This window comes from Panthera leo, chromosome E2 (genome assembly GCF_018350215.1).
Source record: "Panthera leo isolate Ple1 chromosome E2, P.leo_Ple1_pat1.1, whole genome shotgun sequence".
NCBI classification, from domain to species: Eukaryota; Metazoa; Chordata; class Mammalia; order Carnivora; family Felidae; genus Panthera; species Panthera leo.
Genome location: NC_056693.1, coordinates 49818052 through 49832255, shown reverse-complemented (window position 1 = coordinate 49832255; position 14204 = coordinate 49818052).

The window sequence follows — 14204 nt, the reverse complement described above, 5'->3', positions numbered from 1 at the left end:
AAGGATAGAACTTTCTAAACTTACTGACCTTGACCTATTGACAAATGACTCTCTATTGTTTTCTAATAAGGGCTTTGAAGGGGCGCTTGGGTGGCTCGGCCAATTGAGCATCCAACTTCAGCTCAGGTCACAATCTCATGGTTCATGAGTTTGAGCCCTACATCGGGCTCGCTGCTGTGAGTGCAGAGCCCACGTGAGATCCTCTGTCCCCCCCCCCCCCCCGTCCCTTCCCCACTCTTACTCTCTCTCTCTCTCTCTCTCTCTCTCTCTCTCGTGCGCGCGCTCAAAATAAATAAATAAATAAATAAATAAACAAACAAACAAACCTTTAAGACAGCATTTAATGATGTATTAGAGGTAGGAGACACAAAACTTAAAGATAAAATTTACTTGCTCTTCACAGATATTCAACAAGAAGAGTTTAAGCTTCCCGTCTTTTATTACTACATAATGCTTATGAGGCACTAACATTTGGTGGCACCAGATGTCCTAAAAGTTGAGAAGGGACCTTAATCACCCCATCAACATTCAGTTTAATCAGGACTAGGAAAGAGTGATCAGGAGTTTTATGACTATTCTTGTGCCACCGTCAATGCCCTGGCTCTAACATCTTGCCTCTCCCTACCAGAGGCAGAGCTTCTAAGCCGTTCCCTCCCTAAGTTACACTTATAGTAACAAAGCAGCCATGCTCACAGTACACAGAGACTGTGGCAATAGACCAAGATAGAACGTGTCTTGAGTTTTATTTGCTGGTGTTGTACAAATCAGCAGCATAACCACCCAGGCGTTGACGAAAACATATTAGGTTCTCCGGGTGAACAATCTCACCCGGAGATGGAATGGGTACCTAACCCATTACATTCCAAATGGATGAATCCATTCTAAAACAAACCTAGCAGTCATCCATGCTCGTTTTACACTCCCCAACACCAGAGTTACCCGACTCAAAAAGAGAGCCCACATTGTTCTCTGATAGCTAAAAGCTAGGATGCACCTCCTTCGTTGAGCTAGACTACACCTGCCTAAGATTACAACCCAAGGGTATTAGAAGAGTCATTTTGCCTCATTTGGAGTATTTTCCTCCACCCAGTATGTGCCATATTTAGTATTTAATGCATCCTCTCATGTTATAATAATAATAATAATAATAATAATAAGATTGATATTAAATCACCTAGTTTCTTTTTTTAATTTTTTTTAAATTTTTAAAAAAAAATTTAGACAGAAAGAGCGTGCACAAGCAGGGGAAAGAGACAGAAGGAGAGGGGGGCAGAGAGAGAGAGAGAGAGAGAGAGAAAATCTTAAGCAGGCTCCATGCTCAGAAAGGAACCTGATACAGGGCTTGATCCAAGGACCCTCAGATCATGACCTGAACCAATATCAAGCATCTGACACTTAAACAACTGAGCCACCCAGATGCCCTTAAACCAGCTACTTTCTAAACCAATCTGTTCCATCGGTGAAATTTTTGTTAGCTTGATTAATGCAAACATAAATGATTATTGCTTTTGTCATAATTTTTTTCACTTTATACTCTAGTAGCATTATGGTTATACAAGCTCAAAACAGGTAATAATTATTTGAGTAGTCATTTTAAAAAGCTCTTTTCCATGATTTCTACAGAAAATTATTCAGTTGAACAAAGTTCTTTTTTAAGTCATAGTAAATATAGGTATGTGGTTTTTTAGTCTTTTTAAAAATTTTTTTTTCAATGTTCATTTATTTGAGAGAGGGGGGAAGGGCAGAGAGAGAGGGAGACACAGAATCTAAAGTAGGCTCCAGGCTCTGAGCTGTGCTCCAGCACAGAGCCCAACACGGGGTTCAAACTCAAGGTGAGATCATGACCTGAGCCGAAGTCAGACGCTCACCTGACTGAGCCACCCAGGCGCCCCTGGTTTTTTATGTTCTAAAAATAAGCTTAGTATTCCAGCTGACTCTAAGATTGCAGTTATATTACCGGAGAACAAGATAAAGTTTTGTAATAGAATATCTTCATCAAAGAGGGGGTTCAAGATGGCAGAGTAGGAGGACCCTAAGCTCACCTCATCCCACGTCTGCAATCAGGTTTCACTCACATCTGAGTAAATGAGAGTCACCCAAAGACTGGCAGAACGAATGCCACTACTAAATGTAGAGAAGAAGCCACATGGTAGAGGTTAGGAAAAAGAGAAAGAGTGGCTGGGAGCTGCCTGCAAGAGGGAAGGAGCTGGGTCGCAGAGAGGGGGAAAGCACCAGGGAGCCCACACAGGGAAAATGAATCCCTATAACATTTGGCCTTGAAAACCAGAGGGGCTGAATTCTGTGAGTTTGTATAACCAGGGAGACTCAGAGCCTGGACCTTTAAAAGTCAGCTGACTCAGCACCGGGCAAGCCCGGAGGGTGAACGACAGCTAATGATAGCAGAGTCCTGCCTTTAAAGAGAAAACAGCCTGAGAGCGGGCAACATAGAAGCCACAGCTTGCACAACGGGAGAGAGATCAGCTTATACTGATTTCAGAGTGTGTGTGGGGACTTCTCTGGGAACAAAGAAGCTGGCAGTTGCCATCTTCTTCCCCCAACCCCCAGCATAATGCTATGGGAGGCCCCGCGGCACAGACGTTTGCTACCTAACCTGCTAGCAGGGCATGCAGCCCACGAGTTGTCCTGAGAACTCACCCACTCGAAGCCTGCTGGCCTCAGCCCTGGGCTCAATGCAAAATTTTGTTAACCCCATGCGTGTGCCCTGCCCAACTGCCGTGTGCACAGATGCCACATGACGCCGGCTGCCACCACTACCACCGCGTGCAGAGGCCCAGGCAGCTAGCGGGCTGCAGGGGATCCCGTCTGGGACCAGTGGCTCAGTGCAAATTTTGCCAACGCCGCTGCCCCGCCCCCGAGCCCTTCTGCTATCATGACCCCTCAGAGCATGGGTCTCACTACCACTACAGTAAGCAAGCACAGCCCACAACAAAGAATTAGTACAGATGTCTGGACTGCAAGGAAAAGTGGCTCTGACTAAACAGCAGGACACAAGCAACACACATAGGAGACTCCCCTGTAGTGCCAGGTTCTGGTGAATAGGGGACACTGCACTGCAGAGCGCTACAGGATTCCACATGAGGCCACGACCTTTAAGAGCAGAAGACATAGCTGAGTTTCCTGACACACAGAAACAGACACAGACAGGTGCACAAAATGAGGAGACGGGGAAATATGTCCCAGATGAAAGAACAGGACAAAATCACAGGAGGAGATCTAAGTGAAAGGAAAATAAGTAATACCCCTGATACAGAATTTAAAGTAATGGTCATCAAGACACTCACCAGACTTCAGAAAAGGGTAGAGGACATCAGTGAGACCCTTAACAGAGAGGTAAAAAATAATACAGCACAAATGAAGAACTCAGTAAATGAAATCACAAACACACGAGGTGGAATAAGTAGGTTACAGGAAGCGGAGGAACATATCAGTGACCTGGAGGATAGAGTCATGGAAAACAATCAAGCTGAACAGGTGAGAGACAAATACTGCAGAATGAGAACAGACTTAGAGAACTCAGTGACTCCATCAAGTGTAATAACATTCACATTATAGGAAAAGAGAAGAGTTGGAGAGGGCAAAAAATGTGTTTGAAGAAGTAATAGCTAAAAAGTTTCCAAATCTGGGGACAGAAACAAATAATTAGAGTGAGGAGGTACAGAGATCTCCCAACAAATTCAACCCAAGGAGGTCTACACTGAGACACATAGTAATTAAAATAGTAAATAGTGATGAAGAATTTTAAAGGTTGTTAGAGAAGATAGTTACATGCAAGGGGAAACCACATTCGGCTATCTGCTGATTTTTCAGCAGAAATTTTGCAAGCCAAAAGAGTGTCATCATGTATCCAAAGTGCTGAAAGGGAAACATCTGCAGCGAAGAATACTCTATCCAGCAAGGTTATCATTCAGAATAGAAGGAGAGATAAAGCATGTCCCAGACAAAACAAAAGTTAAAAGCATTCACGACCACTAAACCTGTCCCACAAGAAATGTAAAGAGGGACTCTGTGAGTGGAAAACAAAAACCATAAGTAGAGTAAGAAAAATATGAAACACAAAAGTAAAAAGAAATAAATAATAAGTATATCTGTAAAAATGAGTCAAGAGAGGCACAAAATTAAAGGATATAAAAGATGATACCAAATATCTGAAACGTGGAAGGCAGAGGAGCAAAGAATGACTTCAAAATTCAGCAACCATGAGTTTAATATAGACTGCTATATACAGAAGATGCTATATATAAGCCAAATGGTAGCCACAAATAGAAAAACATAATAGATATAATAGGTATGCAAATAGAAATAGAAATAGGCAAATATGCAAATAGAAAAAAATAATAGATATGCAAAAAATAAAAAGTAAGGAACCCAAGTATATCACTAAAAAAAACCCCAGAAAACCATGAAAGAGAAGAAAGGATCAGAGAAAAACTACAAAAACAACCACAAAACAAGTAACAAAATGGCAATAAATACATATCTATCAATAATTACTGTGAATGTAAATGGACTAAATGCTCCAATGAAAAGATACAGGGTACAGAATAGATTAAAAAAAAATAATAAAAACAAGATCCATCTATATGTTGCCCATAAGAGATTCATTTTAGACCTAAAGATACCTGCAGATTGAAAGTGAAGGAATGGAGAAAATTTATCATGCTAATGGATGTCAAAAGAAAGCCAGGTTAGTAATACTTATACTGGACAAAACAGACTTTAAAACAAAGACTGTAAAAAGAAAATAAATAAATAAATAAATAAATAAATAAATAAAGCAAAGACTATAACTAGAGACAAAAAGGATAATATGTGATAATAATGGGGACAATCCAAGATGATATAACAATTATAAATATATGTACACCCAACATGAAAGCACCCAAATACATAAAACAGTTAATAACAAATATAAAGCAACTAATCAATGATAATAAATAATAATAGGGATCTTTAACAACCACTTAAGTCAAAGGACAGATCATCCAAACACAAAATCAACAAGACAACAATGGCTTTGAATGACACACTGAACCAGAAATTTTAACAGATATATTCAGAACATTTCATCCTAAAACAGCAGAATTCTTTTCAAGTGCACATGGAACATTCTCCAGAATAGATCACATCTTAGCCCACAAAACAAGCCTCAACAAATTCAAGAAGATCTAAGTCATACCATTCATCTTTCCTTACCACAATGCTAAAAACTAGCAGTCAACCACAAGAAAAACTCTGGAAAGACCAGAAATACATGGAGGTCACACAATATGCTACTAAACAATGAATGGGTCAACCAGGAAATAAAAGAATAAAAATTACATGGAAACAAATGAAAATGAAAATGCAATGTTCCAAAACCTTTGAGATGCAGCAAAAGCAGTTCTAAGAGGGAAGTTTATAGCAACACAGGCATACCTCAAGAAGCAAGAAAATCTCAAATAAACAACCTAACTTAACACGAAAAGGAGCTAGAAAAAGAACAACAAACAAAACTCAAAACCATCAGAAATAAGAAAATAATAAAGATTAGAGCAGAAATAAATGATATAGAGACTAAAAACCAACAGAACAGATCAATGAAACCAGGAGCTGGTTGTTTGAAAAAATAAGCAAAAGTGATAAACCTCTAGCCAGACTCATAGAAAGAAAGAAAGAAAGAAAGAAAGAAAGAAAGAAAGAAAGAAAGAAAGAAAGAAAGAAAGAAAGAACAAGAAATCAAGAAAGCAAGCAAGAAAGAAAGAAAGAGGAGAGAGAGAATTCAAATAAAGCAAATCACAAATTAGAGAGGATAAATAACAATGAACACACAGGAATACAAAGAACTGTAAGAGAATATTATGACAAACTATATGCCAACAAATTAGACAACCCAGAATAAATGGTAAATTCCTAGAAACATATAACCTACCAAAACTGAAGCAGGAGGAAACAGAAAATTTGAACAGACCAATTACCAGCAAGGAGATTGAATCAGTAATCAAAAAATTCCCAACAGACAAAACTCCAGGACCAGATGGCTTCACAGGTGAATTCTACCAAACATTTAAAGAAAAGTTAATACCTATTCTACTCAAACTCTTCCAAAAAATAGAAGGAAAATATTGAAATTCATTCTATGAAACAAATATCACCCTGATACCAAGATCAGATAAAGACACCCCCAAAAAAAAGAGAATTATAGGCCTGTATCTCTGATGAACACAGATGCAAAAATCCTCAACAAAATACAAGCAAACAGAATCCAACAATATATTTTTAAAAACACTCACCATGATCAAGTGGGATTTATTCCCAGGATGCAGGTGTGCTTTGCCATTCGCAAATCAATCAACATGATACATCACATCAATAAGAGAAGGGATAAAAGTCATACTATCATCTCAAAAGATGCAGGAAAGCATTTGACAAAGTACAACATCCATTCATGATAAAAGCCCTCAACAAAGTAGATTTAAAGAGAACATACCTCACAATAATAAAGCCCATCGATGAAAAACCCACAGTGAACATCATACTCAAAGGGGAAAATTTGAGAGCTTTCCCCCTAAAGTCAAGAACAAGACAAGAATGCCCACTCTCACCACTTGTATTCAACATTGTACTGCAAATCTGAACCACAGCAATCAGACAACAAAAAGACATAAGAGGCATCCAAGTCTGTAAGGAAGAAGTAAAACCTCCACTGTTTGCAGATGTCATGACACTATACACAGAAAACCCTAAAGACTCCACCAAAAAAACTGCCAGAAACTGATAAACAAATTCAGTAAAGTCGCAGGATACAAATCAATGTGCAAAAATGTGTTGCATTTCTATACACCAATAATGAAGCAACAGAAAGAGAAGTTAACAAAACAATCTCATGTGCAATTACCCCCAAAATAAGATACCTAAGGATAAACCTAACCAAAGAAGTGAAACATCTGTATTCTTAAAACTATAAAAAACTGATAAAAGAAATTGAAGAAGACACAAATAAATGGAAAGATATTCCATGCTCATGGACTGGAAGAACAAATATTGTTAAAATGTCTACTCTATCCACAGCAGTCTACACATTTAATGCAATCCCTGTCAAAATACCAACAGCATTTTTCACCAAGCTAGAACAAACAATCCTAAAATATGTATGGAACAGCAAAAGACCCCTGATAGCCAAAGGAATCTTGAAAAAGAAATGCAAAGTGGGAGGCATCACAATTCCACACCTCAAGTTATATTGCAAAACTGTAGTAATCAAAACAGTACAGTACTGGCACAAAAATGGACACCTAGATGTATGGAACAGAAAGTCCAGAAATAAACCCACAACTATGTAGTCAATTAATCTTCAACAAAGCAGGAAAGAATATCCAATGGGAAAAAGATACAGTCTCTTCAACAAATGGTGTTAGGAAAACTGGACAGCAATATGCAAACTGGTGCAAATGCATACACCATACACTTTCTTTTTCTTTCTTTCTCTCTTTCTTTCTTTCTTTCTTTCTTTCTTTCTTCTCTTTCTTTCTTTCTTTCTTTCCTTCTTTCCTTCTTTCTTACACCATACACAAAAACAAATTCAAAATGGATGAAAAACCAAAATGTGAGACCTGAAACCATAAAAATCCTAAAAGAGAACACAAGCAGTAACTTCTTTGACATCAGCTGTAGCAACTTTTTTCTAGATGTGTCTCCTGAGGCAAGGGAAACAAAAGCAAAAATAAGATATTGGGATTACATCAAAATAAAAATCTTCATCACAGCAAAGCAATCAACAAAACTAAAAGGCAACCTATGAAATGGAAGAAGATATCAGCAAAAGGCTTATCCGATAAAGGATTGGTATCCAAAATATACAAAGAACTTATAAAACTCAACAACCAAAAAACAAATAATCCAATTAAAAAATGGGCAGAAGACATGAACAGACGTTTCTCCAGAGATATACAGATGGCTAACAGACACATGAAAAAATGCTCAATATCACTCATCATCAAGGAAAATGCAAATCAAAATAACAATCAGCTATCACCTAACACTTGTCAGAATGACTGACATCAACAACACAATACACAACAGGTGTTGGTGAGGATGTCGAGGAAAAGGAACCCTCTAGCACTGTTAGTGGGAATGCAAACTGGTGCAGCCACTGTGGAAAACAGTATGGAGGTTCCTCATAAAGCTAAAAATAGAACTATCTAATGATCCAGCAGTTGCACTACTGAGTATTTACCCAAAAAAAAAAAAACAAAAAAAAAAAACAAGAACACTAATTAGAAAGGATACATGCACCCTTATGTTTATAGCTGCATTGTTTACAATAGCCAAGATATGGAAGCATTTCAAGTGTCCATCAACTGATGAATGGATAAAGAAGATGTGGCATGCATATATATATATATATATATATATATATATATATATATATATATATATATCAGAATATTATTCAGACATAAAAAAAGAATGAAATCTTGCCATTTGCAACAACATGGATGGAGCTAGAGAGTATAATGCTAAGCTAAGTCAGAGAAAGACAAATACTTTATGATTTCACTCATGTGGAATTTAAGAAACAAAACAACTGAGCAAAGAAAAAAGAGAGAGAGAGACAAACCAAGAAACAGACTCTTAATTATAGAGAACAAACTGAAGGTTGCTGGATGGGAGGTGGGCAGGGGATGGGCTATATGGGTGATGGGGATTAAGGAGTGCACTTGTGATGAGCACGGGGTGACATATGGTAGTGTTGAATCACTGTATCGTACCCGAAACTAATATAACACTATATGTTAACTAAACTGTAATTAAAATTTAAAAAAAAGAATATCTTCATCAAAACTAGGAACAGTTTCTACAGAAATTATCAATTAACTCTTGCATATCATCTTCAAATTTCTACTAGTGCAAAATGAATTCTGAAATATATTGTACCGCCTATAAGACTGGAGAAATCAAGTCACAAAGAGCTCTTACTATCTTTTTTAATGTTTGTTTGTTTGTTTTGATGTTTGTTTGTTTGTTTTTGAGAGAGAGAAAGAGCGCAGGTGAGCAGGGAGGGGCAGAAGGAGAGAGAGAGAGAATTACAAACAGGCCCTAGGCAATTAGTGCAGAGCCCAACGCACGGATCGATCCCAAGAACCATGAGATCACGTCCTGAGCTGAAATCAAGAGTCAGTGGCTTAACCAACTTGAGTTCTTACTATTTTTGAGATCTCACAGCCATCTTCCAGAAATAGAAAGAAGGGCTTGCAATGGGCAATCTTCTCTTTGTACCCAGAGCACAGTCCTTCCAGGAATGCCTTATATTTCACCTCATTAGAGTCTATCTCTGGTAAGAAAAAACAGGTAGTGCAGGTATTGACAATATAAATGACCTCAAGAAGAAAATTATACACATGGCCAACATGTGTTAAAGCACAGAGTTTATCAGGATTAGGAACGGATTCATCAGTTTAATTTCTCAGTAACTGGATTAGTATCTGTCCTCTAAATAAATCTGCTTCTTGGATACCTGTGTTCTGCTCAGTTACAGGTAAAACATGTATAATAAGGAAATGAATGAAGGATTGTTTCTTTCAGATAGAAGAGTGAAAAAGTCCTAAGGGGGAAAAAGCCAGGAATAATAAGAAGCAAAGTTTAATAATTCAACTTTATATAGCTGTACTCAGTGGAAAAAATGCAATTTAGTAAAATTCAATAAATAATTCTTTTAAATTAAATTATTTGTTAAAATTAAGCTGTGCTCTGGGTTTTTAAATCAAAATGAATATACTATGGTAATTGGGGATATGAGAAAAAATAAATTAACACTGCTCGGAACATAGTTAATGTGTCTGAATTGATGCCAATACCTGTTTGTGAGGGAATAATATTCTAGCAGATGAAAGTTGCAAATTATGTTTTAATAGGTTCATATACAATGATAGGCAAATTGTAATACTCATTTTCTTCTGAATACTTCAATTTGCACTGTTTTCCTCCAATAATTTCTGCTTCAATGATTGTATATTGATCTTCACTATGTATTACGTTGCCTTAAATTAAATACTCTATTTGTAAGTTGCAGGGGATGTGGGGGACCCACATGAAGACTGCTCCAAATTCTCATGAAACCACCTGATCTTTCATCAGCATGGCATTTCATTTTCAGAAATAATTCCTGTGATTTTCTTGCCTTGAATATTCAGGAATTGGCTATCCAATTCATTTGTATTTATTCATCTTGCTTTTTCTTCATATTTGATATTTGTTTCTGCCTCAAGTCATTTCACAGCTAATTAATTTCTCTACCTCCCAAATGAGAAAAAGACAAAATAATGTAAGCTATTCTAGTAGCGTTGAAGGAGAAAAATTAGAAAGGGACTACACAGTTGTTCCAAATGTCTGCGCCAGCTGACCCCAGGTTCACCCCCTCCCTTCCTTCCGTACTGCCCCTGTATGAAAAACTTTTGACATGTGGATCTACCTCTGCCCTACTCAGAGACAGAGCCAATTCTGCCAAGCCTGACTGTATGTATGGAAATAAACACGCCAGCACCATGCCTGTGAGGTTACCAATAGTCTTGCTACCCTAATACAAGACAGCCTTGGATATGGCATGCTTACTAAGAACTTCTTCCATTCCCTCCAAATCAATTTCTTCTAAAGGATACAGCTCTGGGGTACCTGGGTGGCTCAGTGGGTTAAGTGTCCAACTCTCAATTTCAGCTCAGATCATGACCTAACAGTTTGTGGGATCGAGCCCTGCCTCAGGCTCTGTGCTGAAAGTGGATCCTACTTGGGATTCAATCTCTCTCTCCTCTCTCTGCCCTTCCCCGCCTCAAAATAAATAAATAAACTTTATGAAAGAGAGAGAAAATACAGTTCTGCCTTCTTTTCCAGATTGATAATCTGTCTTCCCTGAAAGGTCTAGAGTCCTCCTCACTCTTGCCCTCATGTGGTTAGATTTCAACAACACACCAGACAGCTCCCCTTTGCCTGCCCCTTTCTCCCAGGGGTGAGAAGCAGAGCTTGTAAAATCACTGTTTCAAAGAAGACATACCCTTGGGAAATCTGCTAGAACCGCCCACTTATTACAAGTATGTGCACCACCTAGAGATCCCAATAAAACAGTCCTGAAGGAATGCCATAGCTAGCTAGAATACTGTTCTCTTGGGCACTGCCCTCGTGGATAATGTTTTGGAGACTTAGCCTCCTTGTTGAAGGCAACTCAGCCTTCAGTTTGTCCAACTAAATATCCCCTGCCCTTTATTGGTTCTCTCTGTCCCCTTCACCAGCCAACATTCAAAATCCTATAACAGGGGCACCTGGGTGGCTCAGTCGGTTAAGCATCCGACTTCGGCTCAGGTCACGATCTCGCGGTCTGTGAGTTCGAGCCCCGCGGTCGGGCTCTGTGCTGACAGCTCAGAGCCTGGAGCCTATTTCAGAGTCTGTGTCTCCCTCTCTCTCTGACCCTCCCCCGTTCATGCTCTGTCTCTCTCTGTCTCAAAAATAAATAAACGTTAAAAAAAATTTTTTTTTAAATCCTATAACAGTTTGTATAATTTAGGTTAATTTAATTTCATCTTTTTGTCACTGTTTATTACTCTGAATAATCAATATTTGTCAGCAATCATAGTAATAGCTCAGAAATGATGTTAGGTTTGTCTATAGTAAGTTTCTTTTTAGCAAGGTTGACAAAATATGCAACAAAACTGGTACAACATATTGATCCACTTCTCTATGGGTCTATATATGCTTTGACTAATATGAAGAGGCCTGGAGGGCTATCAGCTGAAAGAATTAGTCATACATTGATATTTTAGTTGGCCTTGTGTTAAGGAACTTGGGGATTCCCCCCAAATGCATTAGGTTACTGTTTTAATCATTGCTGCACCCCCAGGACCTATCACAGTACATTACCAAAAGAAGGTTTCTAAAACATTAGGTAAATAAGTGAATGGATGAAGATGGTGTCTTGTGCCTAAATTCAAGATTTCAAAAGTAACTTCAATAAATATCAATTGTGGGAAAATAGCACCAAACAATAGTAAGGTGCTAACTACACAAGTATTAATAAAGATTAAAAGAAAAGAGAGAAAAGAATGTAGTGAAGAAGATGGTAAAGCGTTCATAGAGAATTTGGAACTAATTCAGCCTTAAATCTGAGGTAAGGTTTATTAGCATAATGTAAGGGGGAAAGTATTCCTAGCACAGGAAACAGAACACATGAATACCTATGGGTACATAAGAGCATGGACCAAGGGGAAGAATGGCTCTTTGGAGTGAAGAATGTGCAGGAAATACAGTTAGATGGATGAACCAAAGCTAGAACATGGGGGTCATTAAAACTTGGGCAGGGAAGACTTAGAAAAGCACCAGTCAAGTTTGAGTCTAGTCAAGCAAGATGTTTTTGATGCATCAAGATATCAACTTCCTCCCCATTCACAAAGTCCATTTTGCCAAAAGATGCTTCTTTCTTTCCCATGCTCTTTGTTAAACATACGACTCCAGGATAGGCAGGGGAGTACAGAGTACTGAAAAGAGAGAACCACAATCAAGTACCAGACATAGTAACTTGGGCAAGGATGGTCTCAAGTGCAGGTTCCCCAAATTATCACCAAAGCATCTACTGATAAAACAAAGCATAGTTAATTACTTACCATGGTAACAGAGAACACTGGGTCAGCAGAGTCTTAGTAATGTCCTAGAGAGGGAAGGACAAAGTCAGGATATTTTTTGAGATTTTGAAGTCTGATTTAAGGCAGGTCTTTCAGTGTGGAGGCTTGATTACTACTGAGTAGGAATCACGATGTAATGGCTTAGAATTAGTGGGCACAGCAATGCAAGAGTGTTGAGGTGAGGGATTTCAGAGTCTGATGTAAACTGTCCACAGATGGTTTCTATTAATGAGCTGACAGAACTATCTGGAAGACCTTGGAATGAAAAAGTTTTTTAAAAGTTGTATCTTCCTGGGAAGGAGTCTCATGAAAGATTGAAGTTATGTCAAAGGCAATGAAATAATAAAGTCATGTTAATGTAGACAGTAAATTGCAGATACTGTTTCAATACTCAATGCACGTGCATGCTAAGAGCAGAGGACGCAGAACCAAAGGAAGAGGGGCCAAGCTGTGCTAGGTGGATTCAAAAAAGTCTTCAAAGAAGAAGTGACCTCTGTGCCACAACCTGAAAAATGAGCAGGAGTTTGACCTGTGTACAAAAAAGGAGAAAGAAATTAAGGGCATATGCTTCTGATTCTGTGTCTCCCTCTCTCTCTGGCCCTCCCCTGCTCATGCTCTGTCTCACTCTGTCTCTCAAAGATAAATAAACATTTTTTTTAATGTTTTAATTAAAATTTTTTTAAAAAAAGAAGGGCATAACATCGTGTACAAAAAGGTCTAGAAGAATGTGTTTGGTCTACAGGACTATAAGTAAAAGGCTTTCATTCTGGTTCTAAAACAGAAACTGATGCATTTCTATGAACCTTTTACATGGTTAAGAATGATGTTTATTTGGGCCACCTAGGTGGCTCAGCCAGTTAAGCATCCAGCTTCGACCCAGGTCATGATCTCACAGCTAGTGAGTTCAAGCCCCACATCAGGCTCTCTGCTGTCAGCACAGAGCCCACTTCAGATTCTCTCTCCCACTTCTCTCTCTGCCCTTTCCCCTTCCCCTTCTCTGTCTCAAAATAATAAATAAAAAAAAAAAATTTAAGAATATTTATTTATTTATTTATTTATTTATTTATTTGAGAGAGAACACACATGAGCAGGGGAGAGAAGCAGAGGGAGAGAGAGAGAGAGAGAGAGAGAGAGAGAGAGAGTCTTAAGCAGACTCCACACTCAGTGCAGAGTCTGGCTCAGGACTCAATCCCATGACCCTGAGATCATGACCTGAGCCGAAATCAAGAGTTGGATGCTCAACTGACTGAGCCACCCAGGCGCCCCAAGTATGATTTTATTTAATTATTCCTGAGATGCCCCTTTTATGTTTTAAGTTTAGTTTGAAAACAAATACAACTTAGAGAGTCAAACTCATGTGGATTTTTTAATATTTGTTTTTTAAGAACAAATTGTTAAAACATAGAGACCCTCACTCCCACCTGGGGAGAATGAAAGAGAAAGGAAGCATGGGGCTTCCAGCAGGGTTCATGGTTTCTCTGATGTAGTGTGATAGCATTCAAGTCCTACAGGAGAAGAAACGAAATATTCTATACTACTGAA